The following is a 15,170-nucleotide window of genomic DNA, read 5'->3' as shown; positions in this document are numbered from 1 at the left end:
ACCACACGTACAGAAGCTAAAAGGAATAAAAATTAAGGAAAATTAATCTTAAAACAAATTAACAAACCCATAGGCTCCTCGAGATGGAGATTTTTTTTTTCCATCTAGCACACTTTTTTTAAAATATAACCTAGATAGCATAGTGTGCACAATATTTATATGGTTAGCACACTTTTATTTTATGTTCAGAATTCGGTTTGCGGGCAACCGAATTCTGAGTTCAATTTTGTTTTTTTTTTTTATACCAGTCTGAATTCGGTTTTAGGGATCCGAATTTTGTACTGAGTTTTTTTTAAATAAATAAGAATTAAGAATTTTTATTTTTTAATAAAAAATACTTTTAAGAGTTAATTTTTTTTATGAAAAATATTGCATTAGAGGTTAAAATTATTTTAAAAAAAGTAGATTTAATAGTGTATTTTTAGTTATTTTAGGTACTATTTGAAACAATGAAAAAATAAATAATTTTTTTGTCTTTTTCAATTTGTTGATTTTAAAATAGATTTTGTATTGTGTAGTAAGTTATTTTATGCGCAATTTGAAAATATAAAAGTCAATTTAATTTATTTTTTTACTTTATTGATTAATTTTCTTTTTATAATAGTGATTTTGGAAAAAAAATCATGAATTATAATAGAGGTAACTAAAGTAAAAATAATTAATATATAATGTTTAATGTGGTGAAAGGATGTGTGAAACCACTATGCAGTATTTTTGCTTACCCATGACTACATAAGTGCTAACCTATGGTATACATTTTGAACATGTGTGAAAGGATGTACAAAACTTATTTCAATCTCCACTCTCTTCATTACCGGTGGGGAGTATATGTTGGTAAGTCAAGAAATAAAATTTTTGTAATTTAATTAACAACATATGAATTAATTCCCTTACTATGTGTCAACCCGTGACTTAATAAATACTAACCCAGGTGCAATGCTTTGCACATGAATTTTTTCTTTCTTCAATAACTTCAATAGTGGCACTTTCATGCCTTGAGTTCATATGATAAAGTTAAATCTTCATACTCATATTTCTTCAAGTGAGTCTAGTTTGTCCCTCTTTGTTGTTTGGAAAAGGAAAATAAATGTGTCTATATTTCTTGTTCACTACCAGTGTGCAATATTTTGCTTACCCACTGTTACATAAGTGCTAACCTGTGACATACATTTTGAACATGTGTGAAATGATATACAAAACCTATTTCAATAAATATAAACTTCATTCAATTCAATGGCACATCTTTTCTTATTATCTTTTATTCTTACTTATTTTACATAAACCAAAAACATATAAAAAATTAATTTCATATACAATAATGAAATCGTTTTAAATTATTTTAATTATTTCCTTCATTTCTAAATTAATTTGGACAAATTTACAATGTTTAAAATATAAAATTTTTAACAATTATCCAAAATTAAAAGAAGCCTATAATTCCAATTTTTGTTAACACATATTACAAAAAAAAAAAAATCATATTTCACAAATTATGAAACAAAATTTAAAATTAAATTGAATTTTATATTCTGAAATTACACATAAAATCACTTACTATACAATACAAATTCATTTTTTTTTAATTTACAAATTCATAAACACAAAAAATTATTCTTTATTTTACTATTTTTTCAAATAACACCTCAAACAACTAATAACACATTACTAATTCTATTTTTAAATTTTTTTTACTCTTATCTATTCTTAAAAAAAAAAAATTAATTATACCAATTTTAAAATCAACAAATTCAAAAACAAATAAAATTATTTTTTATTTCTAATAACTAATAACACATTAATAATTCTATTATTTAAAATAATTTATTTAATTATTTGTATTTTATTGATAACAAAAATAAAAATTAATTATATTTATTTTTAAAAAAAACTTTATCTTTCCCTTATTTAAAAAAAAAATAGTACAGAATTCGGGTCCCTAGGGACCGAATTCAGACTAGTATAAGGAAAAAAAAAACAAAATTGAGCTCAGAATTCGGTTGCCCGAAAACCAAATTTTGAACATAAAATAAAAGTGTGTTAGCCATGTAAATATTGTGCAAAGACAGTATGCTATCTGGGTTATATTTTGGAAAAAGTGTAGATGGGAAAAAAAATCTCGAGATGGAAGGAATGTTGTTAGCGCCTGTCTTGAAGATAATTGACAGAAAACTAATTTTGGACAAGACTTTTTGTAAAGACATAAGCAATTTGGTAGTGCTTTCAACATCAAGTCTAAGATGTCTTTTCCAACTTGTTCTATGATGAAGGATTGTTGACAATATATATATATATATATATATATATATATATATATATATATATATATATATATATATATATATATATATATAATGGAAAATGAAAGAATTAGAAATATGAAAGTCAGCTAATAAATTTCGTAACCAAATAATTTCAATGGAAACATAAGCTAATGCTTTGTCCTCATGCAAAAGATTTGTTGATAGTCTTTTGACGTTCTGCAATCCAGGAGATTAAGGAATTCTCTAAGGAAACACAAAACCCAGTTGTAGAATGTTTATTGTTAAGGCATGATCCTCAATCAGCATCCACATTGGCATGAAGAGTAGTGCGAGCTTTAGATTTGAACATAATGCCTTGGCCAACAATGTGTTTTTGGAAGCAGAGTAGGACAATAGTGTTGGGAATTTTAGGGCTTTTGATAATATGAGAGATATAAGAGATATATGTGATATGTTATACGGAGGAACATGTTTTTGTATTTTATTGATATACTCTATATATAGAGCAAAATATAACAAATATCAAGTATAAAATATTTATAATATCTCACTCCTAATCTAAAATAATAACAAATTTCTAAAACTGACACATATCTCTAAAACTGAAATATTTTCTAAAAACTAATTTAAATAAAAAAAGATATTAAGTAATATTCTCAACATTCCTCCTTGCTTAATATCTGTTTATTTTATATCTTCAGATTTGATTCTCCATCTTTTGATGCTTGATTTTCTCCTCTTTTTGTGTTTGCAATATTTGTTTTTCTCCTTCTTCCATGGCATCACATCTTTCTTCAATTTGGCATCATCCTTCATATTTCTTCTTATATCAGCATCATCTTCTTTTTCTTTGTTCGGTGTGGATTTCATTGGAGTGGCATTGGACCTTTTGTGAATATTAAAATGTGAACCTCCATCTACTTTCTTCACTTGGACATCTACTTTCTTCCAAAGATATTTATCTTCTAATTTTGATCCTTCTTTCATGTTCACTTTCTTTGTATCAAATTCCTCCTTCATAAAATCCAGCGCAAATCTTTTGTCTTTCATGTGGACTTTAAATACCTCTATGTTGTTTGCATTTTTGATCACACATACTTTATTTTCAAAGGAGACCTTATAACCTTTCTCTAACAATTGAGCAACACTTAACAAATTCTGGGTAATCTCAGGAACATATAAGACATCAAAAATTAATTTGATACCTGAATGAGTTTTAATTGAAACTGTTCCTGTACCTTTCATAGCAAGTTGTTCTCCATTCCCAATTCTTACCTTGGAAATATTTGATTTATTCAGCTCCTTGAAAATTTCTCTATCATGAGTCATATGGTTTGTGCAACCACTATCTATAATCCAATCTTTTGAAGATTGGTTGGTTGTGACACATGATGTTGTAAAAAGTAGATCTTCCTCTGATTTATCCTCATCTGATTTATTCTCCACAATTTGAACATCTTCTTCAGAATCTTTAGATTTGCATACCTTTTCCACATGTCCCAATTGACCGCATTTGTGACATTTGACATCTGGCCTCCACCAACACCAATTGGGTTGATGACCTTTTCTCTTGCAATGGGGACAAGATGGAAAAACCTGTGTGTTGTTGTATTTGCTCCTTATATTTTTCTTGACTATGAGAGCATTATCTTCCGTGTAATTTAAATCACCTTCAACCGCCTCATGATCTTCTCTCATCAATCTTCGTTGTTCTTGTGCTTGCAAGGCATGTATCACCTCTGTAAAGGTGATTGTAGACAAATCTTTTGTGTTTTCTAAGGAAGCAATAGATGCCTCATATCTTTCCGGCACCGTCACCAGAATTTTCTCAACGAGTCTGGAATCTGAAAACTCCTTTCCCAACAATTTTATCTTGTTGGCAATACCCAACAATTTGTTTGAGTATTCTTTAATCGTCTCTGACTCTTTCATTCTTTGCATCTCAAACTCCCTTATCAAGTTCAAAACTTTCATGCCTCGAATCTTCTCGTTCCCTTCATATTCTGCTTTCAAGTATTCCCATATTTCTTTGGGAGACTTTAAAGTCATGATCCTGGTCATAATCATTTGTGAAACACCTGCGAACAAGCATGATTTTGCCTTTGCCTTTCTCGTTTTCTTTTCTTTATGCGCTTTCATTTGAGCCATGGTGGGATTTTCAGACAAGGGAACATCATCTTCCTCCACAACTTCCCATAGATCTAGCCCCTCTAGATATGTTTGCATCCTTACCGCCCATAGATCATAGCTTTCACCATCAAAGAGTGGAATAGCGACGTGCGACATATTTCCTTCCATTCTATCGGCAGTAAGAACAATGGCTCTTGATACCAGTTGTTGGGAATTTTAGGGCTTTTGATAATATGAGAGATATAAGAGATATATGTGATATGTTATACGGAGGAACATGTTTTTGTATTTTATTGATATACTCTATATATAGAGCAAAATATAACAAATATCAAGTATAAAATATTTATAATATCTCACTCCTAATCTAAAATAATAACAAATTTCTAAAACTGACACATATCTCTAAAACTGAAATATTTTCTAAAAACTAATTTAAATAAAAAAAGATATTAAGTAATATTCTCAACAAATAGCTACCATGTGTTCAGAGTGAGGGTTGGATATATATTGGCTTAATTTATGAACAAAGAAACATATATTAGGAGAGAAATAGTTAAATATAATAAACATTATGTAAAACGTCTATAAATTCCAGGGTCAGAAAGGAGATTCGGCGACTCTTCATTTCGGTAATTCCTTGGCAACAAAATGAATAGAACCAAGGAGAATGGAAATCATCGAAGATATAATGTGTGTCGTGAGTAATAATCTTCGCAAAGATAGAATCATGAATGTGGTTGTACTAATACTAATAAAGGATACTCTTTTGATACTTTTTTAATAGATTAGGAATTTATTTTCTTCAAAAATGGATTTGACTTTGCTTTTCAGATGCTTAGGTTCAGGTGCTTATCCTCGTTTTAGTGATGTACAAGCCCACTTGATGAAACGAAAACCAAATTCATTATGTAAATTTAGATTGAGAAGCATGGGAATGGATGATGGTTCGCAAACAAGCATGCCACAATCTTCAAGGAGGGATAAAATGTAATGACGTTGAATATTAAATCCCCAAGAATGTTTCAAATTAAAAGTGTTCTGAAGTTGAATATTAACATGATTGATGTTATTCATGTTAGGGCCAACTATAATAATATCATCCACATTAACAAGAAGAACAATAAACGTAGTGTCAAAACCTTTTATAGTAAGGGAATAATCATATTTAGATTAGAAAAAACCAAAAGAAATAAAAGTTGTAGGTTTGAAATGGTGATTTAAGCTAAGAAGGGGGGATTGAATTGACTATTAAAACTTTTTCGAAAGCTTAAAACTCTTTTCAATTGAATCAAATAGACTGGAAAATTATGATGTAAAAATTGCAAACCTGTACTCTTTCAATCGGTAAAAAATTAAAACAGCAGACTAATTTATTCCTGAGCTATGAAACAATCGATTAAAATGACAAATCAGTCAGCTAAAATACTGGGAATTTATGCAGAATGCAAAACTCGCAAATTTAACTCAAACAAAAATCTTTTACATACAAGACTTGTTCCAATAAATATTTCTAACAATTATACAACCTCAGATTACACAAGAATGCATTAAAACACAACAAAAAGTGGATTACTTGATTTTCTTGAGATTTTAAAGTGACTCAAAGTGAGTGAGATGAGGGAAAGAGAGTTGCACAGTTGTTTTTATACTAATTCACTCAATCACAGAGTTACATCCAATTTACCTGGACAACTTGAGCCTGGTTTCCACTATATTCAAAAGTTTTACAAATCAAACACCAAGATTTGACTTTTGAACAAAGAAACTCATAAGACTTTTGACTCACAAAAATCTAGACAACTTCCCTGCAAGAATCACACTTACAGACCTGAAATCACATTAGGCAAAACAACTAGAGGCACAAGAACATCCAAACCTGATAGTGGCTCTCCCTAGCCAACCATACATGTGTTCTTCAAGCTACGCACAAGCCAAAATGCCTCCAATATTAAACACGATCTTCAAACTTCACGTTGTAGTTGTGTATTGTAGAGAGAAAGTTTTCCAGAGAAGAATGACAAGATTTTGCGCTCAAAAACTCAGAAACTTAACTCTGCTCTCGAAAACACAGCATATATAGTCTAGTTTAATTGAAACCAGTCGATTGAATTTTTTGTACAGTCAGCTGATTTCACTTAACTTAAGTGAAATCAGTCGATTGAAAAATAATTCAATTAACTGAATGCATTCATATTAGAAATTATATACTGCAAACCTTTTAACCTGCTAAAACTCATTTTAACATATTAAAAGTGACACACCAAGACTAACAAGGCATCTAACCTATGTCATATAGCCTACCAACATGATATAACACCAAAACATTACATTTAACATATTATTTCCAGACTTAACACACTAAAAACTTAATCTTCAAGCGAATCTTCAACAATCTTCATCAATCACATGAGATCTTCATGTACATGGATTTATCAATTCTTTGCTCCAAGCTTGCTTGTGCCAACAAGAGTATCATGAAACCTATCACTACAAGAAAATGTTTTATTAATAACTACTTTTAGTGACCAAAAGTTGTTAGTCACTATAGTCACCAATTTATATACATATTTGTAAAATAAAAATTATGGGTACTAAAATAGTCACTATTATGAAAAAAATTTATAATTGGTTGTTAAATTGGTTACTAATTAATTATAGACTAATTTAGAAAGTAATTCTTTTGGTAACAAAAACATTGGTAGCAGCCATGGAAACAAGAAGAAGAAGAGAATGACAAGAATGCAAGAGAGAAAGAAAAAAGGAGTGGAAGCTTTTAGATAAAAAGAATAGTTGCTCTTGATACCATATCAAATAAAACAAAGGTTCAAGAAGAAAGGAAACAACTTTTATTAAAAGGCAAAAATTACTTGTACGAAGGGAAAAATGGCGTATATGCACACTTACAAAAGCTACAGGTAAAGAAAAGAAAACAAAAACCGAGGAAACTCATCTAAAAACAAACTAACAAACCTAACCAATAAATATGCATTAATAACATCAATTAAAAGCTGACACTATCAAGCAAAAGTAGATGCTAGATAATTCGTAGTGTCAAATTTGCATCACACCCGCGTACAATTCTAAAATCATGAATGGTAATTCTTTTCACCAATTTCTAATTAATGTTTTTATTAAGGTAATTTAGCGTTGTGTATTTTTATTTTAAAATTTATTTAATTTAACATCGACTTGGCCGATGCTAGCGACAATAAATTAAAAAAAAAAGGATATTGTAGAGTACCTCCATATTCAACAAATATAAACAAAAAAAAAAGTTATAATGATGAAAGAAATGAATGTCTATAAGAGAGATAAATGTCGATGGAATAAATGAGTATGAAATAAGAAGATGAAGAGAAAATGTGGATGAAGGAGAAGAAATATGAATGAAGATAAGGTAAAAAATGCAGATGAATGTGTCTAGATGAAAAAGATAAGTTTGGATGAAGGAGATGAATGTGGGTGAAGGAGATGAATGTGATGAAAGATATGAGTGTGAGAAAATTTATAAATATGAATGAAGAAGATAAGTGTGATGAAATTTATATAAAAAGTGAGAGAAGAAAATTATAAATAAAAATATATGTCATCTTTAGTTGGATTATTTAAAAATAATATACAGTTAATATTCAATATGAAAAAGACAAATTCAAAATATGTAATTTAAGACTAATTTAATTGATGCTAACCTAAAATAAATATAAATGTTATAAATAAATAAAGATAGTGTGTAGTAAGTCCATGTTAACATAATTTCTTTTGTTTTCTTTTTTTGTTATAGTCAGTGTCTTCTAAATTAACGCTAACATCAATTAATAAAATATAAAATAAATAAAGTTAGCGTCCAATGAACCTATACTAGTCTTATTTATTTAAATTTTTTGTATTTAGTGTTAGTCAATACTAACCTTATCTTTTTTAATATTTATTTTAATTTTTTCTATAAGTAACGTGTATTTAATCAAAACTATAACATAAATAAATATAAATATTAAAAGTAAATAAGGTTCGTGTTGGATTTATTAACACTAGTCATATTTCTTTTTAATATTTATTTTAATTAATATACTGACGCTAATATAAGTATTTCATTCATAAAAAAGTTGAAAAAATAATTTTATATCTTTTCAATTCGTTTTAAAATTAATTATTTGTGTCATACTGAAATTGTGCGTACTTTTTTTTAAAATATTTATAAATTATTTAAATTTTAGAAACAGTAGTTATTAAAATGGTAAAATTGAAAACACAAAAATATGTATATAGTTATGGATGTAACTATAGATAAAATAATTTTTAGTTATTAAAAAGTAATATTGTGTAAATAATTTTTTATTATGAATAATTATTTAAATTTAAAAAATAATAATTAAAAAGATAAAATTGGAAAAACAAAAAACACTAAAGAAGTGTATATATATATATATATATATATATATATATATATATATATATATATATATATATATATATATATATATATATATATATATATATATATATATATATATATATATATATATTATAGATATACGTGTAAGCATAAAAACGCAGAATGTGATCATATTATTAATATTCCATACTGATAATCATACGATATTCCATAACGATGATATTATAGAGAGCACTAATGATACACTGATCTTCCTCCTGTAGAGCACTTTTATTTTCCTTTGGTTTTCTCTCTTGATAGGTATAAGGAGAAAGGAACAGGAAAAGTACGTTATGACTCTGTGTGTGCTCTCAGAAGGGGACCACGACCATTTATAATCTGAATTACTTAAGTTTTAGTATTTCTAATTTGGCCCCTCATCAAATTAGAAATTACTAACTGGTCTCTACACAATATTTATTTTCATGACATATGCCTTTAGCCAAATCTTTAATTTAGTCAGATCACTTTATTATTTGGCTTTATAAATAATGGCCCTAACACATTTAATTATGTGTCATATATATGCATGACCCAAAATTACTAACAATCACCCACTGGTCACAAATATATATGTCCTTACAACCTTATAAATGTGTTAGACTTTATGAGCTCAAAATTGCCATTATATTACTCGAGCATACTCCAAAAGTCCCGTCCATTGATTATATCAGTATGTAGAACCAAACCAGTTTTTCATTGCATCAATCGCAACTAAAATCAACAATGATCACTAATCCTGACACAACCAAATGACATGGATTCATCATGAAATGTGTAGTATGAAAAATTATGTGAAGGTGATCTATATATACACTTCTATTTTCAACTGGTCCAAACTTTAACTTAATGAGATCAATATAAAAACTTAATGTACAAAGTGTAAAATTAAAACCACATATATAAATAACCAAATATATCTGAAAGTTTAATGTATGCATACAAGAAATTAAACATAGAACATAAAACATATAAAAATGACTATCTCCCACTAAACCTTAGATTCCTCAAACTTAAAACACCCATGTGAGCAACATGCTCATGAAAGACCTTGGGTGGAAGTCCTTTAGTTAGAGGATCTGCAATTATGGAGTTTGTCCCTAAATGTTCTATGGAAATCTGTCCACTCTGTACTCTTTCTTTAACAACTAGGAACTTAATGTCGATGTGCTTCGACTTAGTCGAGCTCCTATTGTTGTTGAAATACAATACAGCTGATTTATTGTCACAATATAACTTAAGTGGTCTTTCAATGCTTTCCACAATTTTCAGCCCTGTGACAAAATTTCTCAGCCATATCCCGTGATTAGATGTCTCATAGCATGCTACAAATTCTGCTGCCATGGTGGATGAAGCTGTAAGGGTTTGCTTGACACTACGCCAAGAAACTGCACCACCTGCCAACATAAAAATGTAACCTAAAGTAGATTTTAAGCTATCTTGACATCCTGCAAAATCTGAGTCAGAAAACCCAGTGATCTCTAACTGGTCTGACCTCTTATATGTGAGCATATAACCTCTTGTTCTCTTTAAATATCTCATGACCCTCTTTGCTGCTTTCCAATGGTCCATTCCTGGATTGCTTAAGTATCTGCCTAGAACCCCAACTATGTTTGCTATGTCTGGACGCGTACATACTTGGGCATACATCAAACTCCCTACAGCTGACGCATAAGGAATCTTCTTCATTTCCTCAATTTCCAAATTTCCCTTTGGGCACTGATTGAGACTGAACTTATCTCCCTTAGCAACTGGAGTATCCCCGGATTTACATTCATGCATGCAAAACCTTTTAAGAACTTTATCGATATAGCTCCTTTGTGATAATCCTAGAATACCCCGAGATCGATCTCAGTGTATCTGAATTCTTAATACAAAGGAGACGTCACCAAGATCTTTCATTTCAAAATTCTTTGACAGAAATTTCTTAGTTTCGTGCAATATGCCTATATCATTAGTGGCAAGCAGAATGTCATCAACATATAAGATCAGGAAAATAAACTTGCTCCCCTTAAACTTGTGATACACACAATCATCAACAAGATTCATCTCGAAGCCAAATGAGAGAATTACTTGATGAAATTTATGGTACCATTGACGGGATGCTTGTTTTAGTCCATAAATGGATTTAGTCAATTTGCAAACCATATTCTTTGGGTCTCCCGACACAAAATTTTCTGGTTGCACCATATAGATCGTCTCGTTAATGTCACCATTGAGAAACACCGTTTTGACATCCATTTGATGAAGCTCCAAATCATAATGTGCAACAAGAGTCATAATTGTCCTAAAAGAGTCTTTTGATGAAACTGGAGAAAAAGTCTCTTTAAAGTCAATCCCTTCTTTTTGAGTAAATCCCTTAGCTAAAAGACGAGCCTTATATCTCTCCACATTACCATTAGAATCCCGTTTGGTCTTAAATAACCATTTACAACCAATGGGTTTCACACCTTCTGGTAATGGGACAAGTTCCCAAACCTTATTGTCTTGCATGGATTTATACTCTTCCCTCATTGCTTCAATCCATTTTTCTGAATTAGGATTCTGTATGGCTTGATGGATGGTGATTGGATCATCTTCCATCACACCATTGTTAGGATCTTTATTTTCTTGGAGAAATACAACATAATCATCTGAAATGGCACTTCTCCTTTCTCTCATGGATCTCCGCAAAGGTGCTGGCTCATGAAGCATAGGTTGTTGAGGATCTTGAGTTTGTTCTTCACGAACAACCAAATCATCTTGAGTATGAGGTTCATCAACAATGTTTTGTGGAGGTTCCGAACTTACTTCATCAAAAGCAATTGTTTGAATCGATTCTGGAATTATTACCAATTCTTCCTCCAAAACAAATTTCCTAAGCTGATTCTTCCCCCCAAACTCAATATCCTCAAAGAATGTAGCAGTCCCTGTCTTAAAAATTGTCTTTAATATGGGATCATAAAATTTATATCCCCTGGATCTCTCAGAATAACCAATAAAGTAACTACTTACTGTTCGGGAGTCCAATTTCTTTTCATTTGGCTTATAAGGCCTTGCCTCAGCTGGACAACCCCACACATGGAAATGCTTTAGACTAGGCTTTTGCCCAATCCAAAGCTCATAAGGTGTTTTAGTATCTGCTTTAGTTGGTACTCTGTTTAGAATATAAGCTGCCGTCTTTAGTGCCTCTCCCCAGAGTGACTCTGGTAAGGTGGAATGACAAATCATACTCCTTACCATATCCTTAAGAGTCCGGTTTTATCTCTCAGCTACACCATTCATACTGGGTGATCCCGGCATGGTGTACTGTGGGACAATTCCACACTCCTCTAGGTACCTGGCAAAAGGTCCTGGACGCTGTTCACCTGATCCATCATATCTGCCATAGTACTCATCACCACGGTCAGATCTAACAGACTTAATTCTTTTGTTGAGTTGATTTTCAACTTCAACTTTAAAAGATTTGAACACATCCAAAGATTGTGACTTTTCATGTATAAGAAATAAGTATGCATATCTTGAGTAATCGTTTATGAATGATATAAAGTATTGTTGACCATTCCAAGAAGGTGTAGGAAATGGCCCACAAATATCCGTATGAATCAACTCTAAGACGTCTGAAGCTCTATATGCACCTAATCTCTTCGCTTTGGTCTGTTTGCCCTTAATGCATTCAACACAAAGATCAAAGTTTGTGAAGTCAATGGACTCTAAGATTCCGTTTGACACAAGTCGTTCAACTCTATTTTTAGAGATGTGACCTAAGCGCTTGTGCCATAATGCTCCTGATTGAGTATTGTCAATTTTACGTTTAGTACCATGAGATTCTGTATTGAGGGTTTCATTATAGGTGATCACAGTATTAAGCAAATATAGATTATCATAAGCCAAAAGTGAACCAGTTCCAACAATATTTGAATTAAAAGACAAACTAAATTCATTGTTTCCAAATGAACAAGAATAACCGGATTTGTCCAAATAAGAAACTAAAATTAAGTTCCGTCTAAATGACGGCACAACAAAAGTGTCTTTCAAATCCAAATAAAAACCAGTACATAATAATAATCTGAAATGCCCAATAGCCTCCACCTCCACCGATTTGCCATCTCCAACATATATCCATCTTTCAGAATCAGTTGGCTTCCGGTAGTTCAGGCAACCCTTCATAGAAACACTGATGTTAGTAGTAGCACCTGAGTCTAACCACCAAGTGTTACTAGGTACTGACGCTAAATTGACCTCAGAACAGACCATAGCAAGACTATGCTTTAGACTGATGCAGTTGAGAACAATTTCCATGTTCCTTTTCCAGTCCTTAAAAATTGTTCCGTTGAGGATCAGAACAGAATTCATATTAGCAGATACAGAAGCAATTGTAGCTGTATATAAAACAAGAGGAATTAACTAATTATGCTCACATAATAAAATAAATCATTATAAATATATATTCAAATAATGGTTTAACCCATCCCAAAACACCCAATGCACCATTAATATCAAGTCTTTGGACAGTAATATCAACTGTTAGGGGATATCTGGTTGTAATGATCAAACATTGATAATAAAGCACGTCCAACAACAAACCCATCTTTGGATTAATTTATCATCGACAAAGCAAATCCTGATAATTATCACACGTTTATCATCACATGTGTGTATGCAATTCGGCCAAATATTAATCTTCCTTTGGGCCGATCAATACCCGCATGAACGTACATAAACACCAACATTTAACATTTTTCATGAACTATCTACTCAAGAGAGGTCACTTTGGTGACTTCTTGATTCAATTAATTCATTTAAAATATTAAACAAAACCAAAATTTGATTATATATTTATTCCAAAACCAAATATATTTAGTCCTTCATCTTTAAAAATATGTGAATTTAGTCCTTTTAACCAAATTTTGTTAAGTTTATCTAACGTTTCAAGCGGTCATGATAGTATTTAAATTATTTACACCTTTAATGTTAACTCAAATATTATCATAAAATGCATTTAAAATGTCAAATAAACTTAACAAAATTTGGTAAGAAGGATTAAATCTACGTATTTCTAAAGATGAATGACTAAATTGATATAAAGTTTCAAAGAGGGACTATTTCCAAAATTCACTTAAATTTGAGGGACAAAAAAATATTTAACCCTAGAATTAATTGTCCCAATTTCAACCACTTTATTAAAAGAATGTGTTTGACTTCTTGCTATTAAATTTCACCCAATACATCTGCTTTCATATTGTTAGACTAGGTGCGGACCTAAACCTCTAAGTTAACGGACAATTAAAAATTATTTAAATCACAATCTAGGAATCTTTTAAATTAAAAATAAAAAATTAGCGAAGGTAAAATTAGGAGAAAATATATGATTAAGAGAGGCAACATAATTTTTTTTCCAAATATTTGATAATAATTTTAACAAAATTAAAAATGTGTTTACAGACTCTCTCATATACAAGAAAGATCCATCATTGAGTACAATGATCATCATTTTTTTCATTCTTTGTTTCAAGATATCTTTTAAAAAAAACTTAGTATGTTCTAAGTGTGAATTAGAAATCAAGAAATAAAGACCTTTAGTCACATCACATGTCATGACTAAAACAATAGAGGTAGCACAATTCAATTATGGAATTATCATTTCTCAAAGGAAGCATGTATTAGATATTTTAGAGGAAACTAAAGTAATGAATTGAAATCTCATTGAATCGCTCATGGATTCCAAATTTCTAGCTAATTAGGAGAAGTCGTTGCTTGGTCCTGCAAAATATAGAATACTAGTTGGGAAACTGAACTATCTCATAGTTATACATCTTGGCCTTTTTCTTGCAGTCAGTGTGGTAATTTAGAAATTCTTCATGTATAGGATATTGAAATGTAGTTATTCGCATTTTGAAGTATATTAAAGGTGTCCTTGGAAAATGTCTTGTTATTGTTGGTTCTCAAGTGGGTAGTATTAACCAAAGTCTCACATAGAATAATATGAATAAGAGAGCAAGAAAAAAATATTATAAAAATAAAGAGTTGTTTTTTGAATTGTCACCACATCTCAATAGGTCACTTGTGGGGCTCAGGTAAAGTGTGTTATTGAAGTGTTTTCAATTTTTGTCAAAAAATTACACAAATTTGTATTTTGGGTTATTAAGTTACATATTGGCCTACATATGTGATAGAAAATCTCCACCTTTAGATATTGTGTCTTTATTTAAGACAATTTTATTTTCTAGAAAAGCAAGAAATTGTAGTAGCAAGGTCTTTTGCAAGAGGATGATATAAAGTTACGATCTTTTATTTGGTTTAATGACACTTATTTATGATAATCAAACTATCCTGCATATTTTCCCAAACCTAGTATTTAAAAG

General features: G+C 30.3%; 1 pseudogene; it reads right to left on the bottom strand.

Moving 5' to 3' along the window:
- Nucleotides 1–9,807: 9,807 nt before the first annotated feature.
- LOC146886089 (secreted RxLR effector protein 161 pseudogene) lies at nt 9,808–10,608 on the bottom strand (annotated as a pseudogene).
- Nucleotides 10,609–15,170: the final 4,562 nt, after the last annotated feature.

Source organism: Vigna unguiculata, chromosome 5 (genome assembly GCF_037176805.1).
Source record: "Vigna unguiculata cultivar grain cowpea cultivar isolate G323 ecotype 2 chromosome 5, ASM3717680v1, whole genome shotgun sequence".
NCBI lineage: Eukaryota > Viridiplantae > Streptophyta > Magnoliopsida > Fabales > Fabaceae > Vigna > Vigna unguiculata.
Note: the sequence above shows the minus strand (reverse complement) of the source record. Positions and strands in the feature narration are given on the sequence as shown.